The sequence below is a fragment of the Salmo trutta genome, chromosome 21, assembly GCF_901001165.1.
Source record: "Salmo trutta chromosome 21, fSalTru1.1, whole genome shotgun sequence".
In the NCBI taxonomy this organism is placed as follows: domain Eukaryota; kingdom Metazoa; phylum Chordata; class Actinopteri; order Salmoniformes; family Salmonidae; genus Salmo; species Salmo trutta.
In genome coordinates, this window is record NC_042977.1 from 3,249,263 (window position 1) to 3,264,240 (window position 14,978).

General features: G+C 43.0%; 1 protein-coding gene across 5 annotated transcripts in view; it reads right to left on the minus strand.

Annotated features, from left to right (window-relative positions):
- Positions 1-14,978, minus strand: part of amph (amphiphysin) — a 120,218-nt gene that overhangs the window by 104,582 nt on the left and 658 nt on the right. The window lies entirely within an intron of this gene.

A 14,978-nucleotide genomic window follows, 5' to 3' on the forward strand; every position in this document is an offset into this window, starting at 1 on the left:
GATTTTTTTTTTATTTGACTTGGGGAAAAAAAACTTGACTTTGTTTTAGAATTCAAGACTTGGACTTGAGTCTTGACCCGTTCAACTTGTGACTTGAGACTTGCTTGTGACTTGGTCCCACCACTGCTGTCCTTGTTCAATAAAATAACAACAACAAAGTACGGGTCAATTCCAACGAACATCATCAGGAGAGAATCAAACATAAAAGCTGATGAGCATTCTCTTAAAGGTTATAATCATTGAATATGCCACCACTATATGTCAGGATAGGTAGTTGCATTCATTAAATAGTGAATTTTACCAACAGTCTTACTTTGCAGATTAACTTGCAATAGACGTGAGTGAGACATTTACAGGGGATTATTTCAAGCAAGCCTTGACAATGCTCCTTTCAATTGCCCAACGGCGGCTGGTGATTATTTTAACACCCCAGGCTATTTCATCCAGCTAAGGTGTCAGTCGGCAACCCAAGCACCCAAACCCCATTACTATGTGGCCTACCTTTATTAGTCCCTGAGCTCTGTTTACACCCTGGGCACAAAACCTAGAGGGGAAACGCAATCCAGCAGAGACAGCTAGCCTATCAAATATTAACCTCTCGGCAAAGCCAGGAGTCTCAGTCTCACAGCACAGCAAAGTCACCAAAAGCCAGACATTACAAGAATGCTATTCGCAGCAATGCTAGCTAAATGGAATGCTATCCTCAACACACACTAGCCATGCTAGCCATTAGCGACCTGCTCTGCTAGCTATAATATCACAAAAAAGAAACATCCCTTTTTCAGGACCCTGTCTTTCAAAGATAATTCGTAAAAATCCAAATAACTTCACAGATCTTCATTGTAAAGGGTTTAAACTCTGTTTCCCATGCTTGTTCAATGAGCCATAAACAATTAATGAACATGCACCTGTCATTAAGACACTAACTGCTTACAGACGGTAGGCAATTAAGGTCACAGTTATGAAAACTTAGGACACTAAAAAGAGGCATTTCTACTGACTCTGAAAAACACCAAAAGAAAGACGCCCAGGGTCCCTGCTCATCTGCGTGAACGTGCCTTAGGCATGCTGCAAGGAGGCATGAGGACTGCAGATGTGGCCAGGGCAATAAATTGCAATGTCCGTACTGTGACACGCCTAAGACAGCGCTACAGGGAGACAGGACGTACAGCTGATCGTCCTCACAGTGGCAGACCACGTGTAACAACACCTGCACAGTATCGGTACATCCGAACATCACACCTGCAGGACAGGTACTGGATGGCAACAACAACTGCCTGAGTTACACCAGGAACGCACAATCCCTCCATCAGTGCTCAGACTGTCCGCAATAGGCTGAGAGAGGCTGGACTGAGGGCTTGTAGGCCGTTGTAAGGCAGGTCCTCACCAGACATCACCGGCAACAACGTCACCTATGGGCACAAACCCACCGTCACTGGACCAGACAGGACTGGCAAAAAGTGCTCTTCACTGACGAGTCACGGTTTTGTCTCACCAGGGGTGATGGTTGGATTCGCGTTTATTGTCAAAGGAATGAGCGTTACACCGAGGCCTGTACTCTGGAGCGGGATCGATTTGGAGGTGGAGGGTCCGTCATGGTCTGGGGCGGTGAGTCACAGCATCATCGGACTGAGCTTGTTGTCATTGCAGGCAATCACAACGCTGTGTGTTACAGGGAAGACATCCTCCTTCATGTGGTACCCTTCCTGCAGGCTCATCCTGACATGACCCTCCAGCATGACAATGCCACTAGCCATACTGCTCATTCTGTGCGTGATTTCCTGCAAGACAGGAATATCAGTGTTCTCCCAGTGAAGAGCCCAGATCTCAATCCCATTGAGCACATCTGGGACCTGTTGGATCTGAGGGTGAGGGCTAGGGCCATTCCCTCAGAAATGTCCGGGAGCTTGCAGGTACCTTGGTGGAAGAGTGGGGTAACATCTCACAGCAAGAACTGGCAAATCTAGTGCAGTTCATGAGGAGGAGATGCACTGCAGTACTTAATGCAGCTGGTGGCCACACCAGATACTGACTGTTACTTTTGATTTTGAACTCCCCTTTGTTCAGGGACACATTATTCCATTTCTGTTAGTCACATGTCTGTGGAACTTGTTCAGTTTATGTCTCAGTTGTTGAATCTTGTTATGTTCATACAAATATTTACACATGTTAAGTTTGCTGAAAATAAACGCAGTTGACAGTGAGAGGACGTTTCTTTTTTTGCTGAGTTTACATGTTAAACTTTTGAGTTGAGCTAATAGTTTTGACAATGGATACCACATTACTGTGAAAGAGACAAAAAGTGGAGTATGTTTCTAAGCCAAGATACCTGAGCATGGACACATGCATTCAGATATGCATTCAGATATGCGGTCCGTGGCAAATTTTCTTCACAATACAACAAACAGGCTCATTATGTTCAGGACATCCAAGGGTAGAACACCATGTCATCTTGTAACTGTACATCAAACATTGTGATCATAAACATTGACACTGTATATGACATGAAATGTGGAGTGAACATTTGGACTCACGGGTGTTTGGCTTGCTTGTATGGCATTGAAGCGGCATTTATTAGAATCCTCAACATCTTTCAAAATAATTGAGTCCTCATAATTTAAAGCATTTTCCTTACTCAAACAACAAAACATTTGCAAAAGTTGCCCAATTAGCAGAGTGAAGGAGGCAACTTCTTGTTGCGCGGTGCTGAAGTTCAGAACGGCTGTCAGTCAAAACCCACACAGAGCTGTTAAGCGGAGACCCTAAGCTCTGACGGCATGTTACTGTAAAACTACTGCGTTCCAATTTAAGCGCTTATCAGTGTCCAAATCTGCCATTTTCAACCCATACAGTGCAATCGGAAAGTATTCAGACCCCTAGACTTTTTCCACGTTTTGTTATGTTACAGCCTGATTCTAAAATGGATTAAATAAAACATTTCTCAGCAATCTACACGATACCCCATAATGACAAAGCGAAAACAGGTTTTTAGAAATTCTTGCAAATGTATTAAAAATAACAAAAACAGACATACTTTATTTACATAAGTATTCAGACCCTTTGCTATGAGACTCAAAATTGAGCTCAGGTGCATCCTGTTTCAATTGATCATCCTTGAGATGTTTCTACAACTGGATTGGAGTCCACCTGTGGTAAATTCAATTGATTGGACATGATTTGTAAAGGCACACATCTGTCTATATAAGGTCTCACAGTTGACAGTGCATGTCAGAGCAAAAACAAAGCCATGAGGTTGAAGGAATTGTCCGTAGTGTTCCGAGACAGGATTGTATCGAAGCACAGGTCTGGGGAAGGGTACCAAAAAATTGAAGGTCCACAAGAACACTGTGGCCTCCATCATTCTTAAATAGAAGACGTTTGGAACCACCAAGTCTCTTCCTAGAGCTGGCCGCCCCGGCCAAGCTGAGCAGTCGGGGGAGAAGGGCCTTGGTCATGGAGGTGACCAAGAACCTGATGGTCACTCTGAATGAGCTCCAGAGTTCCTCTGTGGAGATTGGAGAACCTTCCAGAAGGACAACCATCTCTGCAGCACTACACCAATCAGGCCTTTATGGTAGAGTGGCCAAATGGAAGCCACTCCTCAGTAAAAGGCACATGACAGCCTGCTTGGAGTTTGCCAAAAGGCACCTAAAGGACTGACCATGAGAAACAAGATTCTCTGGTCTGATGAAACCAAGATTGAACTCTTTGGCCTGAATGCCAAGTGTCACGTCTGGAGGAAACCTGGCACAATCTCTACGGTGAAGCATGTTAGTGGCAGCATCATGCTGTGGGGATGTTTTTCAGAGGCAGGGACTGGAAGATTAGTCGGGATCGAGGGAAAGATTAACGAAGCAAAGTACAGAGATCCTTGATGAAAATCTGCTCCAGAGCGCTCAGGACCTCGGACTGGGGAGAAGGTTCACCTTCCAACAGGACAACGACTCTAAGCACACAGCCAAGACAATGTAGGAGTGGCTTCGGGACAAGTCTCAATGTCCTTCAGTGGCCCAGCCAGAGCCCGGACTTGAACCCGATCGAACATCTCTGGAGAGACATGAAAATAGCTGTGCAGCAACGCTCCCCATACAAACTGACAGAGCTTGAGAGGATCTGCAGAGAAGAATGGGAGAAACTCCCCAAATACAGGTGTGCCAAGCTTGTAGCGTCATACCCAAGAAGACTCGAGGCTGTAATCGTTGCCAAAGGTGCTTCAACAAAGTACTGAGTAAAGGGTCTGAATATTTATGAAAATGGGATATTTCAGTTTTTTATTTGTAATAAATTTGCAAACATTTCTAAAAACCTGTTTTTGCTTTGTCGTTATGGGGTATTGTGTGATTGATGAGGAAAAGCAACAATTGAAACCATTTTAGAATAAGGTTGTAACCTAACAAAATGTGGAAAAAGTGAAGGGGTCTGAATACTTTCTGAATGCATTGTATACGGGTACGAGTGAAAGGGCTACAGGGAAAAATACAAAACCCAAGATCAGTTTCTAGGGGCATCTTCACCCCGGAGCTAGCAAACAATGTATCGTCTTTTCCTTATTTGCTGCCATGGTCTGTTGTCAATCCAGACCCAGAATGAAATAGTTGGACGGGAATTTGATTTCCATGGGTGGGCCCGTTTTTCTTTATTTTTTACATGAGGTCCCAACAGCCTTCTTTATTGAGATGTAAAAATACAATTTATACAACAGCTGGGGTTGGAATTAGAATTCCAAGGAGTGGGAATGTGCGATGTTGTTATGCTCGTCGTAATGATCGGACCAAGGTGCAGCGTGGTAGGCGAACATTTTACTTTATTTTAAAATGAACACTGCCAAAAACAACAAAATACAAAACGAATGTAAAGTTCTGCAGGCAAAAACAAGATCCCACAATCTCAGGTGGGAAAAAGGGCTGCCTAAGTATGATCCCCAATCAGAGACAACGATAAACAGCTGCCTCTGATTGGGAACCATACTAGGCCAACAAAGAAACATAAACATAGATTTGCCCACCCAAGTCACACCCTGACCTAACCAAAAGGAGAATAAAACAGACTCTCTAAGGTCAGGGCGTGACAGATGTGGGTGGGCGTCTATTTGAATAAATCCATTGAATATACACCATCCCAAAGAAATCCATTATTCATTCGTTTAGGCATGTCCTAAAAAACATAAGACTAATAAAATGCATTTTCAAAATAACAGAATTGTATATTTTGAGTTTAACTATGTTACTTGTCTGTGCAACCAAGGCTACATGGATGCGCCATGCAAATGAAACAGACAATTTTGTGAGAAGACCGATTTTTGGGATGTCTCATGATCTGACAAACAGTTCTGTCATCTTTCACCACAGATGTGGATGTGCGACATAGGTGGATGCGGTGGATTGAGATGCATCAAATGAAAAAAATCTCTAGTTTAAATGGACCGATTTTTAAGGGGATTTTTGTATTATGCTAATTCATTAGACATCGACCTTAGGGGGTTAAATGGTAAGCCCAGATAATAAAGTCTGATTTAATTAACTGATACTGAATCCACTAGGAACAACTGGATAAGAAAAAACGTTTTTTCCTGACCTGTATCGAAAACCCATCTCAAACCACAACACAATCAACAAATAAAAGACTAAAAAAATAAGACTGTACTAGCCTATTGCATTACCACTATAATAAACGCAATACCACAGCTAACTGTTTAACACAGTACAGGCAATTATCAAATAGTTGATTTATAGGGTAAAAACATCTTGGTACAAAAAACATCTCCCATTTTAATCAGGTTTTCCTTTCGTTCTATTTTTTCACTATCACCAACAATGATAACATTGAAACATACTACAATTTTAACACTTCAACCTAGAATTTTACTTCCATGCAAATTCAGCTTGGTTTTATACAACGCGTTGTGGAGAGAAACAAACCTTTAGTCCTTCTACCAATCAGTCAATCAGTATCCGAGCACTTTATTCCACGTTTCTTCATTTTGATCGTAAAAAATAGAAAAGTAGAAAGTGGTCCTAATTAATGAATAGGTTTTGTCGGTGAATATAAATAGGGAGAGAAAAACAACAGTCCGCTCCTGTGCGTTAGCTCACGGACCGGACCAGTGGAGATGGGTTCGGTTGAAGAAGTCAGTCAGTCTCTCTCTGGCTTTTCGGCGCCCTCGTTTTCTCCCTCTCTCTTCTTTATTGTCCTTCCTTACAAAAATATGAAACAGCCAAATAAAAACGTAGTCTTTGCCATTATAATAAACATGATCGCTCAACAGCCAATAATAAGACTCAGCACTATTGAGTGGAGTCGACAGCTCTTGAATGAGACCTATAGGACAAAGAATTTGCCATAACATTGAATCAAATCTTATACAATAAAGTAATAGTAATATTTTTAGGCCTACCTATGCCTATAGCCAAAACAGAGTCACAAAAGCACCACTCGGTGCAAATAACAAGCTAAGCTTAAACAGCACCATGGACAACACCACTCGGTGCAAATAACAAGCTAACCTTAAACAGCACCATGGACAGCACCACTCGGTGCAAATAACAAGCTAAGCTTAAACAGCACCATGGACAGCACCACTCTGCACATTGCAGACAAGAAAAACATCAAAACAATCTACTCAAGCTCTCTGCATCTCCTTGTTGGGTCTAATAAAGCTGGAGATGGCATTTCGCTGCGGAATGGAATCTCCTCAGCACATATTCCTTCCACTCATTCCTGCATTTCCTTGTGAGGTCATTCTCGAAGGAAAGTTGTATAAGGTGGGCTTTGCAAGGATGAAGCATGCTCCTTCGGTGATCACTGAAAACATTTTTCAATGTAGAAAAAGAGTTCTCACACATGGCAGTGGAGGTTCCAAACTTTAAAGCAGACTTTATCGCTAGAAATGCCTCCATGGTCTTGTGGAAGGTGGTCAGAAGAGTTTTGTGTCCATTTCCAATCCTCTAAAGGCGTGGACCCATTCATTTGTGTGTGGAGGAACTGTTGGGCAACAGCATAACCGGCATCTACAAGCTCTGTATTGGTTAATTCCAAGAGGGACTTGACTTTGGCTGTATCCAGAAACATGTGCCCTGCTGGATCCAGTGAAGACAGCAATTCCATAAGTATGCTGTTGCACTCCCCAAAGCGCCCGTTCATCTCTCCAAGTAGTGCATCTACGGCACTCCGTTGTTCAGTCTCCTCTTCATCAAGGTTGTGTCCCGTTCCCGTTAATTCTTCAACCACATAATCTTGTAGATTTTTGTTGGTTGTGCATCTCCTCTTGTTTGGCCCTTGGCCTGTTGCATCAACGCACTGATTCCATAGCTCCAAAAACTTGGAGACCAATAAACACACTGATGATGATCATTTGGGGCTGCTTCTCTGGATGTGGGTGGCTCTGGCCTGTGTGCTTTAGCATGGCTAGCAGCTGCTGCTGAGCTGGGTGGTGGCAAGGAGGCAGGTGGCGGGAATGGGAGGGGGGCTCCGCTAGCTTCACCATCGACAGAGACTAGGCTAGCCGAACTCTGTGGGCTAGCCACATTGCCATGATCGCCATCAATTGTAGCAGTGATTTCAACGAGTGGCGTTTCAGCGCCACTTGTTGCAGCAGATGATGCATTATTTTTAAACCAATTGTTTAAACACTGTTGTGTTTAACTAACGCTCCACCCACTACTAATTCAAAATGGCGTCAAAAAATTTAAAAAATACGCTCATCTAAGTGGGCCAACACCTATTGACGTACCGTCATCTTATTACATTTTAGTGCTAAAATCAAAATGGCTACATACGCTGATTAAGGGACGATGAATACCCTGGATACTGTACATGTACTCATACTTATTAATAGAAAATCCACTAAAATGTATTTTGTCCAACTTAAAGGTTGAATATACAGAAGATTAAAAGTATAAATGAAAATGGGGAACATTTACCCAAAGAGCAAACACAGCCCTCATCCTTCAGGATTAAAATAAATAGCTGTCATCCACAGAAGCCTTTACAGTAAGGAAGGCAGTGTATTGGAAATGTTTTGCAAGTCTAGGGCTGTCTCTCAAATTGCACCCTATTCCCTACATAGTGCTCTTATCGAAAAAAGTGCACTATGGGCCCTGCACTACAAAGGTAGTGCACTATAAAGGGAATAGGGTGCCATTTGGGACCAAGTCTAGATGGATGTCAGTATAAACAAGACCTGGGTATACTCCATTTGGATGGCGGCTAAAATTAGCACTGTAATTGGTCCATTTCAGAGTAAATTGAGCTCTGATTCATGGTGTTCATTGATACGTGTGTGTGTGTGTGTGTGTGTGTGTTCTTCTTCAAACCCCTCTGTCTTCACCTGACCATTGCAGCTAATACACAGTTAGAGTTTATGGTTACATGACTATGCCAAAAATGCACACAAAAAATAACCAGTGCATTCACTTCTAAGGGCAAACACTGTTGTAAATAACAGCTCAAATTTGGTATTTGGTATTTTATTAGGATCCCCATTAGCTGTTGCAAAAGCAGCAGCTACTCTTCCTGGGGTCCACACAAAACATGAAACATAATACAGAATGACATAATACAGAACATCATTAGACAAGAACAGCTCAAGGACAGAGCTACATACAGTGAGGGAAAAAAGTATTTGATCCCCTGCTGATTTTGTACGTTTGCCCACTGACAAAGAAATGATCAGTCTATAATTTTAATGGTAGGTTTATTTGAACAGTGAGAGACAGAATAACAATTAAAAAGCCAGAAAAACGCATGTAAAAAATTGTATAAATTGATTTGCATTTTAATGAGGGAAATAAGTATTTGACCCCCTCTCAATCAGAAAGATTTCTGGCTCCCAGGTGTCTTTTATACAGGTAACGAGCTGAGATTAGGAGCACACTCTTAAAGGGAGTGCTCCTAATCTCAGTTTGTTACCTGTATAAAAGACACCTGTCCACAGAAGCAATCAATCAATCAGATTCCAAACTCTCCACCATGGCCAAGACCTAAGAGCTCTCCAAGGATGTCAGGGACAAGATTGTAGACCTACACAAGGCTGGAATGGGCTACAAGACCATCGCCAAGCAGCTTGGTGAGAAGGTGACAACAGTTGGTGTGATTATTCGCAAATGGAAGAAACACAGAAGAACTGCCAATCTCCCTTGGCCTGGGGCTCCATGCAAGATCTCACCTCGTGGAGTTGCAATGATCATGAGAACGGTGAGGAATCAGCCCAGAACTACACGGGAGGATCTTGTCAATGATCTCAAGGCAGCTGGGACCATAGTCACCAAGAAAACAATTGGTAACACACTACGCCGTGAAGGACTGAAATCCGGCAGCGCCCGCAAGGTCCCCCTGCTCAAGAAAGCACATATACATGCCCGTCTGAAGTTTGCCAATGAACATCTGAATGATTCAGAGGACAACTGGGTGAAAGTGTTGTGGTCAGATGAGACCAAAATGGAGCTCTTTTGGCATCAACTCAACTCGCCGTATTTGGAGGAGGAGGAATGCTGCTTATGACCCCAAGAACACCATCCCCACCGTCAAACATGGGGGTGGAAACATTATGCTTTGGGGGTGTTTTTTTGCTAAGGGGACAGGACAACCTCACCGCATGAAAGAGATGGGGCCATGTACCATCAAATCTTGGGTGAGAACCTCCTTCCCTCAGCCAGGGCATTGAAAATGGGTCGTAGATGGGTATTCCAGCATGACAATGACCCAAAACACACGGCCAAGGCAACAAAGGAGTGGCTCAAGACGAAGCATATTAAGGTCCTGGAGTGGCCTAGCCAGTCTCCAGACCTTAATCCCATAGAAAATCTGTGGAGGGAGCTGAAGGTTCGAGTTGCCAAACGTCAGCCTCGAAACCTTAATGACTTGGAGAAGATCTGCAAAGAGGAGTGGGACAAAATCCCTCCTGAGATGTGTGCAAACCTGGTGGCCAACTACAAGAAACGTCTGACATCTGTGATTGCCAACAAGGGTTTTGCCACCAAGTACTAAGTCATGTTTTGCAGAGGGGTCAAATACTTATTTCCCTCATTAAAATGCAAATAATTTTATAACATTTTTGACGTGTTTTTCTGGATTTTTTTGTTGTTATTCTGTCTCTCACTGTTCAAATAAACCTACCATTAAAATTATAGACTGATAATTTCTTTGTCAGTGGGCAAACGTACAAAATCAGCAGGGGATCAAATACTTTTTTCCCTCACTGTACTTTGTGCATGACACAAGTAATTTTTCCAACAATTGTTTATAGACAGATTATTTCACTAATAATTCACTGTATCACAATTCCAGTGGGTCAGAAGTTTACATACACTACGTTGACTGTGCCTTTAAACAGCTTGGAAAATTCCATAAAAATTTGTCATGGATTTAGAAGCTTTTGAAAGGCTAATTGACATCACTTGAGTCAATTGGATGTGTACCTGTGGATGTATTTCAAGGCCTACCTTCAAACTCAGTGCCTCTTTGCTTGACATCATGGGGAAATCAAAAGAAATCAGCCAAGACCTCAGAAAATAAATTGTAGACCTCCACAAATCTGGTTCATCCAGCAATTTCCAAATGCCTGAAGGTACCACGTTCATCTGTACAAACAATAGTACGCAAGTATAAACACCATGGGACCACGCAGCAGTTATACCGCTCAGGAAGGAAATGTGTTCTGTCTCCTAGAGATGAACGCACTTTGGTGCGAAAAGTGCAAATCAATCCCAGAACAACAGCAAAGGACCTTGTGAAGATGCTGGAGGAAACGGGTACAAAAGTATCTATATCCACAGTAAAACAAGTCCTATATCGACATAATCTGAAAGGCCACTCGGCAAGGAAGAAGCCACTGCTCCAAAACCACCATAAAAAAGACAGACTACGGTTTGCAACTGCAAGATCGTACTTTTTGGAGAAATTTGGTCTGATGAAACAAAAATAGAACTGTTGGCCATAATGACCATCGTTATGTTTGGAGGAAAAAGGGGGAGGCTTGCAAGCCAAAGAAAACCATCCCAACCGTGAAGCACGGGGGTTGCAGCATCATGTTGTGGGGGTGCTTTGCTGCAGGAGAGACTGGTGCACTTCACAAAATAGATGGCTTCATGAGGAAGGAAAATGATGTGGATATATTGAAGCAACATCTCAAGACATCAGTCAGGAAGTTAAAGCTTGGTTGCAAATGGGTCTTCCAAATGGACAATGACCCCAAGTATACTTCCAAAGTTGTTGCAAAATGGCTTAAGGACAACAAAGTCAAGGTATTGGAGTGGCCATCACAAAGTCCTGACCTCAATCCTATAGAACATTTCTGAGCAGAACTGAAAAAGTGTGTGCGAGCAAGGAGGCCTACAAACCTGACTCAGTTACACCAGCTCTGTCAGGAGGAATGGGACAAAATCCACCCAACTTATTGTGGGAAGCTTGTGGAAGGCTACCCGAAACGTTTGACCCAAGTTAAACAATTTAAAGGCAATGCTACCAAATACTAATTGAGTGTATGTAAATTTCTGACCCACTGGGAATGTGATGAAAGAAATAAAAGCTGAAATAAATCATTCTCTCTACTATTATTCTGAAATTTCACATTCTTAAAATAAAGTGGTGATCCTAACTGACCTAAGACAGGGAATTTTTACTAGGATTAAATGTCAGGAATTGTGAACAATCGAGTTTAAATGTATTTGGCTATGGTGTATGTAAACTTCTGACTTCTGACGAAGGAAAGGGCTATTTTCAGCCCTTTCCTGCGTAGCTTATCAGAGATAGACATAATATTGAAAAGAGCAGACAAAGCAAGAGTAAATATACACATTCAGCAGTCCATTAATAAATTGGTGTGTGTGTGCTGCGGGGTTGAGGGTACGAACCCATAGGCTTGGCTCTCTCATCCCTTCCATGCTTCTGGGAGGGAGGGTGGACAATGAGCCTGTTGTAGCGGATGTACGCGATCTGGCAGCTTTCATGGCTGGGATCAGTTCTTTCCTCTTCTGGTGCACAGCTTCAGAATAGTCCTCGTTGAGGAAGATATACGTTCCTCTCAAGTTCTTGGCTCTTTCCAGAACAGCTACCTTGTCCTTGAACCTCAGGAACTTGACCACTATCGGCCTGGGCCTATCACCTGGGCCGGTGGTGGGTTATCCAGGCCTGTGGGCCCGCTCCACCTCAAGCTTCCTGTGGTCCATCTTCAATTTCTCAGAGATCATTTCCCTCACTTTGTCCTCAGACCCCATCCAGGTCTCATGTGGAGATTCTGCAATTCCGTCCACAAGCATGTTGTTTCACCTTGATTGTCCCTCGAGACAGATAAATCAGACTGTCATTGTTATCATTGATTCACACACAGAACTGATGTCCTCTCTCAATGACTTACAGATTGCTGTCATCTTGCCGTTCTCCTGTTTCAACTCGTCGAGCTGACCCTGGGAGATCTGCAAACAATTCTTCAGGTCCTGGACCTCTCTGGTCAGGTTGTAGAATCCACCAGTATTTAGACAAAACACTTGAAACTATTTTCTTGTTGTTGTACCAACTGCTTATAGGTCTATCTTTGTTTGTTTAAAAGATCCTTCAGGTGTGATAGAGAGACACCACTGCCCTCAACGGTACTCCCGCCGGCTTTGGTCTTTGTCATGGTAGCTAGCAACACATGTTAGGCTGTTACTCCTCGCAGTTCCAGACAGGGCAGGTCACGGGGAAAATTGAAAACAACAAACAGCAGGGATCTAGACGGCCACAAACCCGGGACAATGCATGGTCCTAGCCACAATGGCTAACTGCATCGCAGGCTGCGTTCAAGAACACCTCGCTATCTTGGCGTCCAGCTAGCTAGCAGCTAGGCTAGCTGCGATGCCAAATAGCTTCTCAGACCTGTCCTTGGTTGGCAGGATCACTGGAAAGGTACAAGCAGTCCCAGCAACTGATGCTAACTGCGTCGCGGGATCCAACATAAGAAGCTAGGTAGCTACCAAGAACTTTCCAATATATTTTAAACAACAAACCTTCCAAACAAACAAAACCGAGCTCTTCCTCGTTCTGCGTGGAGAGCCAGTAAAGGGGGCTTTACCATTCTTGGGTAGAGGAATGACTTTTGCTTCCCTCCAGGCCTGATGGCACACACCTTCTAGTGGGCTTAGATTAAAGATATGGCAAATAGTGGGTGTAAAACATGTGCTGGTATAATCCATTCTAAAGTAATATTGGATTGTGGTGGTAACATCTAGGGTAAAGCTGATTATAGAATATGAGCAGGCCTGATGTTGACAAAAGGTGCATTCATTCAATAAAGTTTTATTGAATACTTATGATGAACTTCAATATGCATTCAAATGGAAGGTTTGTCTTAGAATAGAATAAGAATAGCATATTGAATACCAAATGAAAAAGCACTCAGAATGTAAGTGTAGTATACTGCAAGCCAAAACCTTTCATAAATCTTACACGTCCCTTACTTAAGACAAAAAAAATGTAACACCAGAACAGTGGTGATTTCAGCACCATGGACAGCACACTCAGAGGTAGGCGGTCTACACATCTTGCCTGCCACCCCACAGATTTTAGACATGTTGATGCAGCTTTGTCATATGGCAGACGCACCTCCGGGAAACAAATGTATGTTCAATAAAAATGTCAACCGCGTGTCATCGTGAATTTCCCCAGCAAAAGGCCCATGTGCGTCTGTCAACGCCATTGAATTTAGAGGAGAGGTATTCAAATAATGTTTCCACCTGCGCTTGAGTTCAGAAAACATTTGTTTGGGAATACCGTGGGTTTAATAACTAGGCTACCGCATACACTTGGGCCAAGCAATGGGTGTAATTAAAAAGCAACTTTGGCTGTAATGTATATATTAACTAAGACCGTTCCACACGTACTTCACCTCGAGTCTGCCATTAGGAGAACAGTAGCACGAGGGGATATTAAAAGAAAGACAATCCTCTTACTGCGGTTTGTGTCTGTGTGTGCGTGTGTGAGCTAGAACCAGGGAATACTCTCTTTACCAGCTTCACAGGCCGTTGATTTTTATTTTGACCTGACCATCAGCTAGATGAAAGAAGGGTGATGGGTGGTCGGTGTGCAGTCTTCTATCATGGCTGTAGATACAATTGTATTATGTCTAATAGACTGTCTGTAATTGCATCTGTGTTCATGTCAACGTCCCATTTCATATCGAACCAATTTTGCTCTGCATGTGCAATTTAAATGAGGCAGGCCAAAACAGGTTGTAAAAACAACTGGCTAAAACCATTCAATATTGTCCTGTAAAAATGACTAGCTCGCCTAAAGATACAAGCCATAATAAACATAGATCCCATTTCCGGTAAGACAGAGCCTGTAAAGCAATAGATTAAGATGACTTTATTGGTCCAACCAAAATTTGACTTCTGCTTTTAACCCAAACCCTCTGAAAGACACACATAGGCATGTTTTCGGTGCAGTACTCACACTGTGCGCCCAGGGAGCTGTTGTTTTGTGCATTGCTCAAGGGCACAACAGCAGGTAATGGCATCTAGGATTTGATAACAGCAACCCCCCGGTTGCCTCACTTTCCGATAGATTTTTCCCATCGGACCCGGGATTCAGACTGGCAACCTAGTTGTTGGCTCGCCTCTCTAACTGCTTGGCTGCCCCTAGCCTAGGCAGTTTCCATTTTTCAAGCTTTCGGCCAAAATGCCATTATTTGTCTGCCGGGAGTCTGTAAATACAAGCAAGGCCCTAAAAATACCCGTTCTTAAATAGAAAGGATTGGCTGAGTATTATCTCCACTACTGTAAACGCAGGCATATAGGCTACGCCACTGCCTAAAAACGCATCGTTGAGCACGAGTAGGGAAGAAAACCACCGCTATATCGTTAGTGCTGCAGTGAGCAGGGCATTCCCCATCTCACCATCTCCCCTTCCCCTGACCTTGCAGAAAAACACGGTTTTGACAAAACTTGAATTAAGGTTATGCATTTAATTGGGCTATGAGCGAAATGTAAATGAAACAACACAATCAT